The sequence below is a fragment of the Myotis brandtii genome, unplaced genomic scaffold (genome assembly GCF_000412655.1).
Source record: "Myotis brandtii unplaced genomic scaffold, ASM41265v1 scaffold10, whole genome shotgun sequence".
Lineage (NCBI taxonomy): Eukaryota > Metazoa > Chordata > Mammalia > Chiroptera > Vespertilionidae > Myotis > Myotis brandtii.
Genome location: NW_005353325.1, coordinates 2,252,635 through 2,266,690, shown reverse-complemented (window position 1 = coordinate 2,266,690; position 14,056 = coordinate 2,252,635).

Sequence of the window (14,056 nt, the reverse complement as noted above, 5' to 3'; positions counted from 1 at the left end):
CCGGGGCTTCTCCTCCACCGCCTGGACCCGGGTTCCCACAGAGCTGCGCTGACCCCGCCCCCTGGAGGCCTCAGCCAATGGAGGTGGCTGGGTGGGGCCCGCGGGCGAGTCCCGCCCCCGACCTGCCAGGTTGGATGGACATTCCCGGTGGGAAGGCGGCGACAGCGTCTCCTCGTCGCCGGTGTGACGCGCGGGATCGCTTACTGCGTCTCCCTCCGGCAGCTGGAGCGGGGCCGTGGGAAGCACAGACACACCTCGCCGGGTGGAGGCGTCTCTCCGAACGTGGAGGCCGCCGAGCCAGCTCTCGGGGAATTGGTGGAGAACGTGTACAGGCCGTGCGGGGGCCCCCTCTGGCTCGCCCGCGTGGAATGCTTCCCGCTGCTGGATTCTGAGCGCTCTCCGTCCCACGTGTGCGGCTTTGCATGGAAGTTGCTGGCCACTGGGATTCTGCTCTGATGGCCATGCCCAAGTTTACTCTGAGCGCCTTAGAAACAGGCGCTCCTTCGACTTCGAACGTGCGCCCCTCTCCTCCTCGCCATGCCCAAGTTTACTCTGAGCGCCTTAGAAACAGGCTGTGCCCTTCTGTGCTATGATCAGCTTCTCCCGAGCTCCTTCCACTTCGAACGTGCGCCCCTCTCCTCCCCCTTTTTCTTGGTCATAGAGTTATTTGCAATAAACCCTAACGGAAAGGCTATGCTCAAACGGAAACGACTGATTCCTGCAAAATACTAATAGTTCACATTTATGATATTCTTACTTTACCAGGCATGTGTAGGCACTTTATATGTATTAACTCAATATATCTCACGACATAGTCTATGAACCCCTAGTTTACAGATGAGGGATCAGCGCTAAAAAGTGAGGTTGGGTCAACCAAGTAGTCAGTGGAAGGCTTCCTAGCAGGTCATTACGCAACATGAAATGATTACAATTCCTGCTGCAGCCCTCATCACAGGCCTTTGTGCTCTGGAATTCCCTGAAGGAAAGGCAGTCTGCTCACCTTGTCTTTGCTCTAGGTCGTCATTAACTTTATTACCTAAGAGTTTCAGAGCAGAGGCCGCAGTCTTGCTTTTCTTGTTCTTCGGCTGATGAGAGAAGAGTTAACCATCAGTCACCATACGGCACACAGGTTCACATGTGGATGACTTGGTGGAGAAGGAATAGCATGGGGAGGGGTATGGTGAAAATTGGATGGGAAGGAGATTTATGCCAAATTTGGATAACAAGCCTTAAAACTTAGATTTCTATTTAAACGTTTTGTTTGAACATCAGATTTGAAACTTTTACCTTCATCAAAGATTGGTGAGAATAGTAAACGTGCTCTTAACATATATTTAACCAACACAAATAGCATTTATGTGGGCAAGCACTATTCTAAACACTTTACAAATATTTGCTTTTTAAATCGCCATAATAGATACTTTATTAGTCCCTTTCCTCCCTTACAGATAGGAAAGGGAAGCAGATAGAGATTACGTAACTTGCCTATAGACACATAGCTAATAAGTGGTGGAGCTGGGATGCTAACTAAAGAAGTCTGGCTTCAGAGTCTTACCCCATTTGCTAAATGGATAATTTTTAAAAATGGAGATTTAAAAAACTAAGAATTACTGTTGAGATGATTTTTTTGGTAAAAATTGAATTCCGGCTTCTTAGTAAAGTCTATTTTAAGTAGGAGGTACTTTGTTGTAATTCTTGTTTGTTGGTTCTAGAAATAAAGACAAAAACACAGGAAAAAAAAAGTAAGCTTATCTAAGATCACTGTTTCTCCAGTTTAAATGTTGCTTATCAGAACTTTACAATATGTTTTCCTTCACTGCCTATTTTAGATGACTTTTTGATATTATGTCATTATAGCACCATAGACTGCCATTAATTTTGGAGATTTTTATTCCTAATAGAAAGTATGGTGTTTATTTAACTAAAAGAAGAACATTCAAAAATCTACAACTAGCCCTCTCCACAACTCTGGGAAGATTCCTTTCTGACTCAAAACTTAGGATGTGATAACACATGAGGTCCTCTAAAATGTCAGCTCCTGACTTAGTGGTCTTGTAGACTCCGTAGTGATGGTCCAAATAATGAACAAACATTGAGGCCTCAAGGAACAAGGCCACAGGTCCTTTGAACAGTGCAGGGGTCTGATAGGGTCCTTATTGTATAAGGCTTCAACCCTTCAGTTGCTAAGGTTCCTGGGGCAGGGATGGGGTGACTAGGCAGGAGGGGTGGTTTTGGGGAGGGGGCTTGAGACTATTTGCAGAAGTTACAGTTCTGTCTAGCATTATGCCAAGTCTACTACTGGGAATTCATGATTCCTTATTTTTCCCCTCAATCAGTCTAGCTAGGAGGTTATCAATTTTTCCAAAAACCATCTCTTACCTTTATTGATTTTCTTTACTGATTTTAAAAAGTTCATTGACTTCTGCTACTATTTTTTATTATTTTCTTTCTTCTGTATTGAGTTTAATTTGCTTTTCTTCATCTAGCTTATATGGTAGAAACATAGATCATTTATTCTAAACCTTTATTCCTTCTAATATAAGCATTTAAAGCTAAATTTGCCTTCAAATTTGCCTAGCTATATCCCACAAAATTTTAGATGTTTTTGTTATTAACTAGAGGCCCAGTGCATGACATTCGTGCACCAGGGAGGGGTGGGTCCCCTCAGCCTGGCCCTTTGGCAGCCCCGGAACCCTCAGGGGATGTCCGACTGATGGCCCACATCCTTAGCGCTGCTGCAGAGGCTGGAGAGGCTCCTGCCACTGACGCTGCACTCACCAGCCATCAGCCAGGTTTGTGGCTGAGCAGCACTCACCCTGTGGGAACTCACTGACCGCTAGGGGGCAGCTCCTGTGTTGAGCATCTGCCTCCTGGTGGTCAGTGCACATCATAGTGACCTGTCAGTCCTCCGTTTGGTCGATTTGCATATTACCCTTTTATTATATAGAATTAGTTAAAAATATTTTGAAAATTTCTCTGTGATTTCTTTTTTGATGCATGGATTATTTAGGAATGTGTTGTTGATTTCTAAATATTTGGGAATTTTTTTCAGATATCCTTCTGTTATTGATTTCTAACTTAATTCTGTTTTGGACATAGAACATATTCTGTATAATAATAGACCTTTGACATTTATTGAGATCTGCCTTTGGTCTATTTTAGTGAACGTGCCAAGTGAAATGGGAAAGAATTTGTATTCTGCAGTTTGGGGGTATAATGTTTTATAAATGTCAATTAGGTTAAATTGCTTGCTCAAAATCTAGTTTATTACTGATTTTTTAAATTTGTTCTGTCAATTACTGAGAAAGAAGTGTTAAAATCACCTGTAATTGTGAGTTTGTCTATAAATTTAGTGCTGTTAGTTTTTGCTTCATAGGTTTTTGAAGCTTTGTCACTTAGTGAATATACACACAGGCCTGTCAGGTCTTCTGAGTCTATTGACACTTTTAGCATTATTAAATATTCCTGTTTATTTATAGTAACACTTTTTTATTTGATTGTACTTTGAAATTTATATAGCTAAACCAGATACTTTATTATGAGTTTACATGTTATACCTTTTTCTATCCCTTAACTTTAACTTATTTTTATAAATAAAATATAAATGCATTTTATTTTTTTAATCTTTATTTTTTATTTGATTGTACTTTGAAATTTATATAGCTAAGCCAGATGTTTTATTATGAGTTTACATGTTATACCTTTTTCTCTCCCTTAACTTCTAACTTATCTTTATATTTAAAAGTTATTTCTTATAAATAAAATATAGATGCATTTTTTTAAAATCTTGTGTGTGTGTGTGTGTGTCTGTGTGTGTGAGAGAGAGAGAGAGAGAGAGAGAGAGAGAGAGAGAGAGAGATTGGCTCCTTCATGCACCCTGACTGGGGATCAAACCTGCAACCTAGGTATGTGCCCTGACCAGGAATCAAACCTGCAACCTTTCGGTGTATGGGACGATGCTCCAACTAATTGAGCCACCTGGCCAGGGCTGCCCTTTACTTTTTTTAACCAAACTTTCAATCTCTGATTTTATTAGTCTATTTAGTGTGTGTACATGTTTTGTAATTATTGATATAGTTGGGTTAAGTACTGAAGAAGTTCCTTTAACATTGGTTATAGTGAGGATTTGCTAGCAATAGGTGCTCTCCATTTTGTTTTTTCTGGGGGGAAAAAGTCTTTGTTTTTGTCTTTGAAAGTGATATTTCCTTGGTACAGAAGTATAAGTTGGCAGTATTTTCTCTTGGAACTTTAAGGATATTGATATTGTTCCATTGTTTTTTAGCTCACATTGTTTCTATTAAAAGGCTGTGACTATTAATTTGTGTTTCTCCCCCCCCCTCCCATGGTATGTAATGTGCCTATTTCCCCCCTCTGGCTGTTAAAAATTATTTTTATCGATTATTTTTATTAATTGGGCTTTTATTTGCCTTGGTGTGATTTTCTTTGTGTTTATCCTGTGCGGGTTCATTTGAGATTCTTGAATATGTGGATTTATCCTTTACATTAATTTAGAAAATTGTTGGCCATTATTTCTTCAAATATTTTTTTCTACCCCCTCCCTTCTAAGACATCAAATACTCACATGTTTGACTGCTTACTATAGTCTCATGAGTCTATAGCAGGGGTCCTCAAACTTTTTAAACAGGGGGCCAGTTCACTGTCCCTCAGACCGTTGGAGGGCCGGACTATAGTTTAAAAAAAAAACTATGAACAAATTCCTATGCACACTGCACATATCTTATTTTGAAGTAAAAAAACAAAACAGAAACAAATACAATATTTGTATTTGCATGTGGCCTGCGGGCCGTAGTTTGAGGACCCCTGGTCTATAGTCTATGAGTCACTGAGGCTCAGATGTTTTATCTCTTGCTTCAGTTTGGATACCTTTGATGGCTGTCTTCCAAGTTTACTGATCTTATCTTCTGTATTATCAAGTCCACTGAATAAATATCTGGTAAATTTTGTTGTTGTTGTTGTTGTTAATCTTCACCTGAGGATATTTTCCCATTGATTTTTTAGAGAGAGTGGAAGGGAGGGGGAGAGACAGAGAGAGAGAAACATCAATGTGAGAGAGACATGGATTGGTTGCCTCCTACACATGCTGGGATTGAGCCTGCAACTGAGGTATGTGCCCTTGACCAGAATTGAACCTAGGACCCTTAAGTCCATGGGCCAACACCCTATTCACTGAGCCAAACCAGCTAGGTCAATATCTGGTAAATTTTTCATTTTGACAGCTTCCTTTTAATTTCTAGATGTTCCATTTGTTACTTTTTCATGCCTTTCACATTTGTTTATTCATTGTGTCCATGTTTGTTTTTTTAATTCTTGAGTATATTTAGAATAGATATTTTAAGGACTTCTTGCTAATTCCATTATCTGTAGGTCTGAAACTACTGCTATTTATCCTGATTATAGATTACATTTTCCTGCTTCTTTAGTAATTATCTAGTAACTAGAGGCCCGGTGCACGAAATTCATGCACAGGTAGGGTCCCTAGGCCTGGCCGGCAATCAACATCGATCAGGTTCCCTGCCTCCCCACCTCCCTATCCCCTCCTTCCCTTATTCCCTCAGTGCCCGGTCGCTGCCGCTGGTTGCCTGCCATGTTCCATGCCGCCTGTTGGTGATCAGCACAAATCATAGTGAGCAATTGAACTCCTGGTCTCCCAGTTGAACTCCTAAGGGGACACTCTGCATATTAGCCTTTTATATATATAGATTTCTGACTGAATGCCAGACATTATGAGATTACATTGTGAAGGTTTTGGATTTTTGTTACCTTCTGAAAAGAGAGAAAAGGAGGTGAGTTACTTGGAGATTAGCTGGATCCTTTACAATCTTGTTTTAAGATTTGTTATGGTTGTTTGAGTATATCCTTTGCCCTAGAACTAGTTTAGACCTATTACTAAAAGTGTGGCTTTTCTGTGAACCTTGTTAATTCTGGGGTTTTCAATGAGATCACTCCATTCTGACAGGAACTTGACTCTCCAAACTCTGTGTGAATTCTGGCAATTATTTAACATTTAGTTCCCTGGCAGTAATATGCTACCTACTTACCTAAAAGACTTAAAATTCTCAGATACAACCCTGTGCTGCTACATGATAGATTCCTTTCCTACTCTGACTTCTTCTGAGCTCTTCTGTATTTAATCATGTTACTACTTAACTAGAAATTTGATACTCTAAAGAGAATTATTAATTAATTAATAGTGAGCTCCAGTAACTGCCTCTCAGTGAAAAAAATAATGTTAATAGTTACCATATTTGAGGACCTGGTTTGTGCCCGACAGGGTGGGAAGAGTTTTATGTAAGTTATCTCTAAGTACCATAACCTGATAAAAAGAATCCTCCAGTATACTGATGAAAAAACAGAGACTTAAGGAAGTTAAATCATTTTCCCAAGACCATAATGCTGCTGGTAATTGGCAGAGTTGGAATACCTTAGTCTAACTCCAGTCTATTAAATTTCCAATATTCCAAGCAGCTATTAACATCAAGTGCTAAAATGTTATTACTCAGCTTTTCCTAGATGTATAAGAGGGTTAATCAAAATTCTATCAGTTAAATTCAGACATAATAATAAATATTTTATTTATTTTAAATTGTATAATACTTTGTGAAGGGTCCTATAATTTCAGTTACCATAGGATGATGGTAACTTGGTGTGTGCACAACTCTGAGGGGTGGGATTGTGACTCTATAGCAGTGGTTCTTCCTAATGCCTCGACCCTTTAATACAGTTCCTCATGTTGTGGTGACCCCCAATTTCATTGTTACAAATTGAACATAATTAAAACATAGTGATTAATCACAAACAACAATATGTCATTATATATGTGTTTTCCAACGGTCTTAGGCGACCCCTGTGAAAGAGTCGTTTGACCCCCCAAAGGGGTCACGACCCTCAGGTTGAGAACTGCTGCTCTATAGGCTCTAAAATTCTACTTCATTTATTCACTCAGTAGGTCTGGTTTTATAGATTAGATGACCATGTTCTATATGAGTGAGCTTTCTCCCTGTAAACAGATTTACCTGAGAAGCTACATTATAATCAAAGGTGGTTGCTCATTAGCAGAAATCTGTCAATATATTAAGCACTTTATTTATGGAAGAGAGTTTACCATACTAGATATATCATTTCACTAAGAAGTGAAGAAGTTACATAAGTTGCTCTAGGCAACACAGTTCACAAGTGGAAGAACTGGGATTTGAACCCATGTATCTAATGTCCAAAGCTGATATTCCTAACTATTAAGCTAAACTGCCTCTCTTAGTGGGTGATCTTAAGGATGCTCCCTAGCCCAGTGCCTAGCATGTAATACTATCCTTTTTAAAAAATATATATTTTATTGACTTTTTACAGAGAAGAAGGGAGAAGGATAGAGAGTTAGAAACATTGATGAGAGAGAAACATCGACCAGCTGCCTCCTGCACATTCTCCACTGGGGATGCGCCTGCAACCAAGATACATGCCCTTGACTGGAATTGAACCCAGGGCCCTTCAGTCCGCAGGCTGACACTCTATCCACTGAGCCAAACCGGTCAGGGCTCCTTTTTTCTTTTTTCTTTCTTTTTTTAAAATATATTTTATTGATTTTTTACAGAGAAGAAGGGAGAGGGATAGAGAGTTAGAAACATCAATGAGAGAAGAGAGATCGATCAGCTGCCTCCTGCACGCCCCCCAGTGGGGATGTGCCCGCAACCAAGATACATACCCTTGACTGGAATCGAACCTGGGACCCTTGAGTCCGCAGGCTGACGCTCTATCCACTGAGCCAAACTGGTTTGGCCTTTTTTCTTTTTAACTGAATAAGAACAATATCATTTTCTTACTTTTGCACATTTTACATATTTCATACTCTGAGTTCTCTAAACAAAGAAGAGTTAATAGATACTTAATGAATTTATAATATGTTAATCCAATTAATATATTAATATATTAGCTATTTGGGGAAGCCAAATTGATGAAAATCATGGACCATCTCAGAAAATAGCACATTTTCATCTATATACCAAACTATGCTATAATATCATGGGGTCCTGGACCCTCAAACTCTGCCAATGGAATTCCTATAAGAACCTTTGCACTCCAAGGACCGTAGAAGGCAGTTCTACTGATTCTCTTTATGAATATTGCTACTCTCTGAACTATGCAGCCAACATTTCATCTGGGTTGAATCCTCATTAATTAAGTAAGTACAAGAAAATACGTACACTTTTATTTATTCATTTCAATGAGGCACTGACATGCAGCTGCTTATTTTCCAAACAGGAATCCTAATGTCCCTCTGTCCCCAGTCTGTTCTTCTTGGTGTCCTTCCTATCTCAGGAGATGGCAACCTCTTCTTTAGTTGCTTAGGCCAAAAAATCTAAAGTCACCCTTAACTCCACTCTTTCATTCACACCCTACATCCAATCAATTGGCAAATCTTACCGCTTCTGTCTTAAAAATATATCCCCTTCTCACAGCTCCACTTCTGCTGTCCTGGTCTGCATCCAGAGCAGGGAAGGAATCTATCATGTAGCCTCCTAACTGTTCTCTACATGGTCTGTCCTCTAAGACCTTAATTCCTCCTCCTCCTCCCCCTTGCTTCCTCTAACTTACCCACTTGGCCTCCTTGCTGTTCCTTTACTGCTCCAAGCACAGTCCTGTCTTCAAGCTTTGCATATGTGGTCTTGCCAGGAAGATCTCCCGCCCCCCCCCCCCCCCCCCCCCCCGAAGTGGGCATGGCTACCTCTATCACTATATTCAGGTTTCTGCCAGATGAAGCCTTTCTTGAATATCTGATCTAAAACAGTCCTGCCTGTTTCCACACCATTTTCTATTCCCTTGTGTTGCTTTCTTTATCATGTTACTAATCACTACCTGACTCCTATTTGGTGCTTTGTTTGTACTTCCCACCCCCTTAGAATGTACACTCCACCGGGCGGGGACCTAATTTTGTTTACTGTTGATTCCCCAGTGCGTAGAAGAGAGCCTGGCACTCAATAAATATTTGTTGAATCAATAACTCTGCATGGCATTGAACTTCACACTTCAGGTACAGTAATGAACAACACAGACACTGTCTCTGCCTTCATGGAGTTTACAATTCTTACAAGGGATGCAGGCATTAAACAATTAATCACATGACATTTAATTATTATGGTTATGAATCCTGAGGAGACCTCATTGACCACTCTGGCTGAAGGTCTTGATATATTAGAAGGCAGACCATCAAATATTTAATAATTTAGGGCCCAGAGCCAAATTCTCTCAAATCACATACAATAGAGTCAATGTCATGCAAATGAGCATCTATAATTACAGGCAGTTTAAATGGGATTATGAAGATTTAGAGGGAGCTGACAAAGCAAGACTGGCAACCAGACTAAAAGTGGCCTGCTAAACAGATAATCCAGTGTGGCTCTGTTCTTTCCATCGGTGAAGGTTACTGCAGGTCCCAGGTAAAGAAATCCATTCAGATTGAGTGAATAAAGCTATTTGCACTTTGGTGGGGAAAACAAAACAAACTAAACAAAATAAAACACACTCTGGCCCCTTTAAACTTGGGTAAATTGGAAAAATATCCTAATATGTCTGTTTGTAAATGAAACAACATTACTACTTACCTTCCATTTCAGCAGAGACACTTTTCCCCTAAACATCTTCTAGTCCAGTTCCTTTCATCCCAAACCGTAGGACCTCTTGAATGTGCTCCTTAGCTTTTGGTAACACTGTACTGAAGCATCTCTTCTTTAACCCGTTCTTCTCCTCTGTATAGTTTCAAGGAAAGGGCTTGCAGGTGCTCCCAGACCTGAGAACAGTGCCCAGCACATGTGGTGCTCAGGAACTACATGTTGAAAGGACAAACACTAAAACAAATTCCATGCCTTTATGAAGAATTACTATTTCTCATTGTTAAGCACTTTACATGCATAAAAAAGATTTCCATTAAAATTTATTTCCAGCCCTAGCCGGTTTGGTTCAGTGGATAGAGCATCAGCCTGCTCGAACTGAAGGGTCCCAGGTTCGATTCCGGCCAAGGGCACATGCCTGGGTTGTGGGCTCATCCTCAGTAGGGGGCATGCAGGAGGCAGCCGATCAATGATTCTCTCTCATCAATAATGTTTCTATCTCTCTATTCTTCTCCCTTCCTCTCTAAAATCAATAAAAATATATCAAAAAATAAAATTTTATTTCCAATAAATTACTATATCATTTGATCATACTGCTAGAATTATAAAATAAATTATTTAGAAATAAGGTATAAATAAGGGCCCTGTAACTTTACACAAGTTATTTAATAGCCACACGTTCCTGCCTATCAAAAGTCTCACTGCAACATACTGGTGAGGCCTAAGCAATGTGGGGCAAAGCTCCAGCTTAGATGCCGTCCAGGAGCTTAGAGGAAAGGGAAGGAAGAGAGGAAAAGAGAGTACATTTATTGTGTTCTCTTACATACCACCAGTGTGTGATATGTTATCATCTTACGCCGTTTGTCCTCACAAAAACCTAACGAGGTTGGTTATATTTCCGTTTTACAGATAAGGAAACTGAGGCTCAGAAAGATTAAGTCATTCTTTCAAGACTATACAACTAATAAGCATTATCCCAAGAATTATAATACTTAGTTCATCCTTATAGTTTTGGTGTGGGAAAGGTGCATGAAGAAAGAACAAGAGCTAGTAAAAGAAGGTGCATTTGAGATCAAAGGAATGAGTCATTCCAAAAAGGTAAAGAATTGTGTGTGTGTATGGTGAGGTGGGGTGGGGAGAGGGAGGAACTGTTTCATAATGACAAGTTTCTATGAAGTTTCATGATGTCAGCCAGGAGTTAAGTTGGCAAGGGGAAGAGAGGTTTATTAGAATCATTGATCTGATGATTTTATTTAATTCATTAAATAATTTAAGAACATGCCAAAGAGCAAGCAAACCATAAAAAATAAACATTTCATTAAGAATAAGAAAATCATTTTGAAATATTTTAGAGCAGAAGAAATAAGTCAGTGATAGAGAAACCAATAAATAAATTATGAATAATGGAATATGGCAGAATATTATGCACTCTTTAAGAGGATGCTTTAGATAGACACTGAATAATGTAAAAGTGTTAATATAACATTAAAATCAGAATCTTATTAAAATATATATTTATATATTATTATACATTTAAAAATTTATATTATATATTAATATGAATTGTCCCAGAATGGTAAGAATATGTTTCAGTTTTGTTTTCATCCCTTCGGTATTTTCCACATTTTATGACGCATGTTTTATTTTATAATTAGAAGTATGTTATTTTAAAATTCTGTAACCCACAAGCCAATTTTCCAAAAGAACTCAGTACTCCGCTAATTTTCTTTGCTAGGCATCTTGGGGTTTCTCCTCTTTTGATGGCTTCCTGATCCCACTGGGAGCTGTAACCACTTATCTGAGACCATAAATGCTATTGGGTTGTTGAACAGCTAACTATTCAGTAGGACAACTATTGCAAGTACTGGAGTAAGTCAGTGATAGAGAAACCAATAAATAAATTATGAATAATGGAATATGGCAGAATATTATGCACTCTTTAAGAGGATGCTTTAGATAGACACTGAATAATGTAAAAGTGTTAATATAACATTAAAATCAGAATCTTATTAAAATATATATTTATATATTATTATACATTTAAAAATTTATATTATATATTAATATGAATTGTCCCAGAATGGTAAGAATGATGTATTTCTGGAGCTGACAGATAGTCAGATTTAATGACAGATAGACAGTCATTAAAATGAAGGCAGATTGCTAGATGGAGACATTATTTATTTCATGCCATTCTGATTTTGAGCCTTAGGGAAAAGTATTGTGAGCATGTAAAAGGTCAAATGTTGCATTAAAAATTCTTAGGGAAATCTGCTTTTAGGTCATTAGAATAACATTTAGAAACTAGCTGGCCTATTGATGTTCTTTGCACATCTAAAGCATGAATTATTCTTTTAGGCAAGCTCAGACTCGTTCTTTGTATTGCTCGATCAGATATGTTTCAAACATGCAGTTCTTCCACACAATAAACAGGTCAATGAATAAATAAGTGCACCCTACTTATATTTTAATAGTTTTTAGTATGATAGCACTGTATTTAAATTTCTAACTATACTTTGTAAAAACCTAGACAACCCCTCCCCGCCCCCCCAAATGAGTCAGAACTTTTCACTTTAGAACCAACATCAGCGACTATAGTCCCAGAACTCATCATTCCCAATTTAGGGAGACCTGGATCAGAGAAAGCCATTCTGGGAAGGGATCTTTACTCAAGGATAATGCGGGTGGACATCTTAAACTCCCTCCAGGCGCTGCAGGAATCCGGGGCCTGCCTCGGGGAGCCGTGCACAGACCGCCACCATCCCCTCTTTTGGGGGCAGGTTTTAGCACGTCACGCATGGGCCCCAGGAAGCAGCTCCTCGGACAAAGAGCCAATACTTTCAAGATTGTAAACCCGGGGAAATTGATAGTATAAATAATAAAATTCATCAGGCAATATTACCTTTGGTTAATTTTACTTTAAAATTTGTTCAGAGATCTCAATGCCAGATATCAAGCTGTATTACAAAGCCACTGTTCTCAAAACTGCCTGGTACTGGCACAAGAACAGACATATAGATCAGTGGAATAGAATAGAGAGTCCAGAAATTAGCCCGAACCAATATGCTCAATTAATATTTGACAAAGGAGGCAAGAACATACAATGGAGCCAAGATAGTCTCTTCAATAAATGGTGTTGGGAAAATTGGACAGATATATGCAAGAAAATGAAACTAGACCACCAACTTACACCATACACAAGAATAAACTCAAAATGGATAAAGGACTTAAATGTACGACAGGAAACCATAAAAATTCTAGAAGAATCCAAAGGCAACAAAATCTCAGACATATGCCAAAGCAATTTCTTCACTGATACAGCTCCTAGGGCACTTGAAACTAAAGAGAAAATGAACAAATGGGACTACATCAAAATAAAAAGCTTCTGCACAGCAAAAGAAACCATCAACAAAACAACAAGAAAACCCACTGCGTGGGAAAACATATTTGCCAACGTCATATCTGATAAGGGCCTAATCTCCAAAATTTATAGGGAACTCATACAACTTAACAAAAAGAAGATAAACAATCCAATCAAAAAATGGGCAAAGGACCTAAATAGACACCTTTCAAAAGAGGACATTCAGAAAGCCAAGAGACATATGAAAACATGCTCAAAGTCACTAATCATCCGAGAGATGCAAATCAAAACAACAATGAGGTACCATCTCACACCTGTCAGAATGGCTATCATCAACAAATCAACAAACGACAAGTGCTGGAGAGGATGTGGAGAAAAAGGAACACTTGTGCACTGCTGGTGGGAATGCAGACTGGTGCAGCCACTATGGAAGACAGTATGGAGTTTCCTCAAAAAACTGGAAATGGAACTCCCATTTGACCCTGTGATCCCACTTCTAGGAATATATCCCAAGAAACCAGAAACACCAATCAGAAAGGATATATGCACCCATATGTTCATAGCAGCACAATCGGTTTGGCTCAGTGGATAGAGCATCGGCCTGTGGACTGAAGGGTCCCAGGTTCGATTCCGGTCAAGGGCATGTACCTGGGTTTCGGGCACATCCCCAGTAGGGGGCATGCAGGAGGCAGCTGATCAATGTTCTCTCTCATCAATCTTTCTAGCTCTCTATCCCTCTCCCTTCCTCTCTGTAAAAAATCAATAAAATATATTTTAAAAAAAAAGATATATAAAGTTTAAAACATTCCTGCTTAGCATATCAAAAATAAAAGGTACAATGCATATAAGCATAACTAATGGACATAAGACACTGGGGGGTAAGGGAGGGCAGGGGATTGTCAAGGGCGGGGGGAAAAAAAGGACACATATGTAATACCCTTTGTAATACTTTTAGCAAAAAAAAACAAATAAAAATTAAAAAAAAAATTTGTTCAGAGGTGTCGTTCTGAGACACCCCTTTTAGCCCTCACTCTCATACATATTAACAAGCTGGGGCTCTGGCGAAGGATAATGG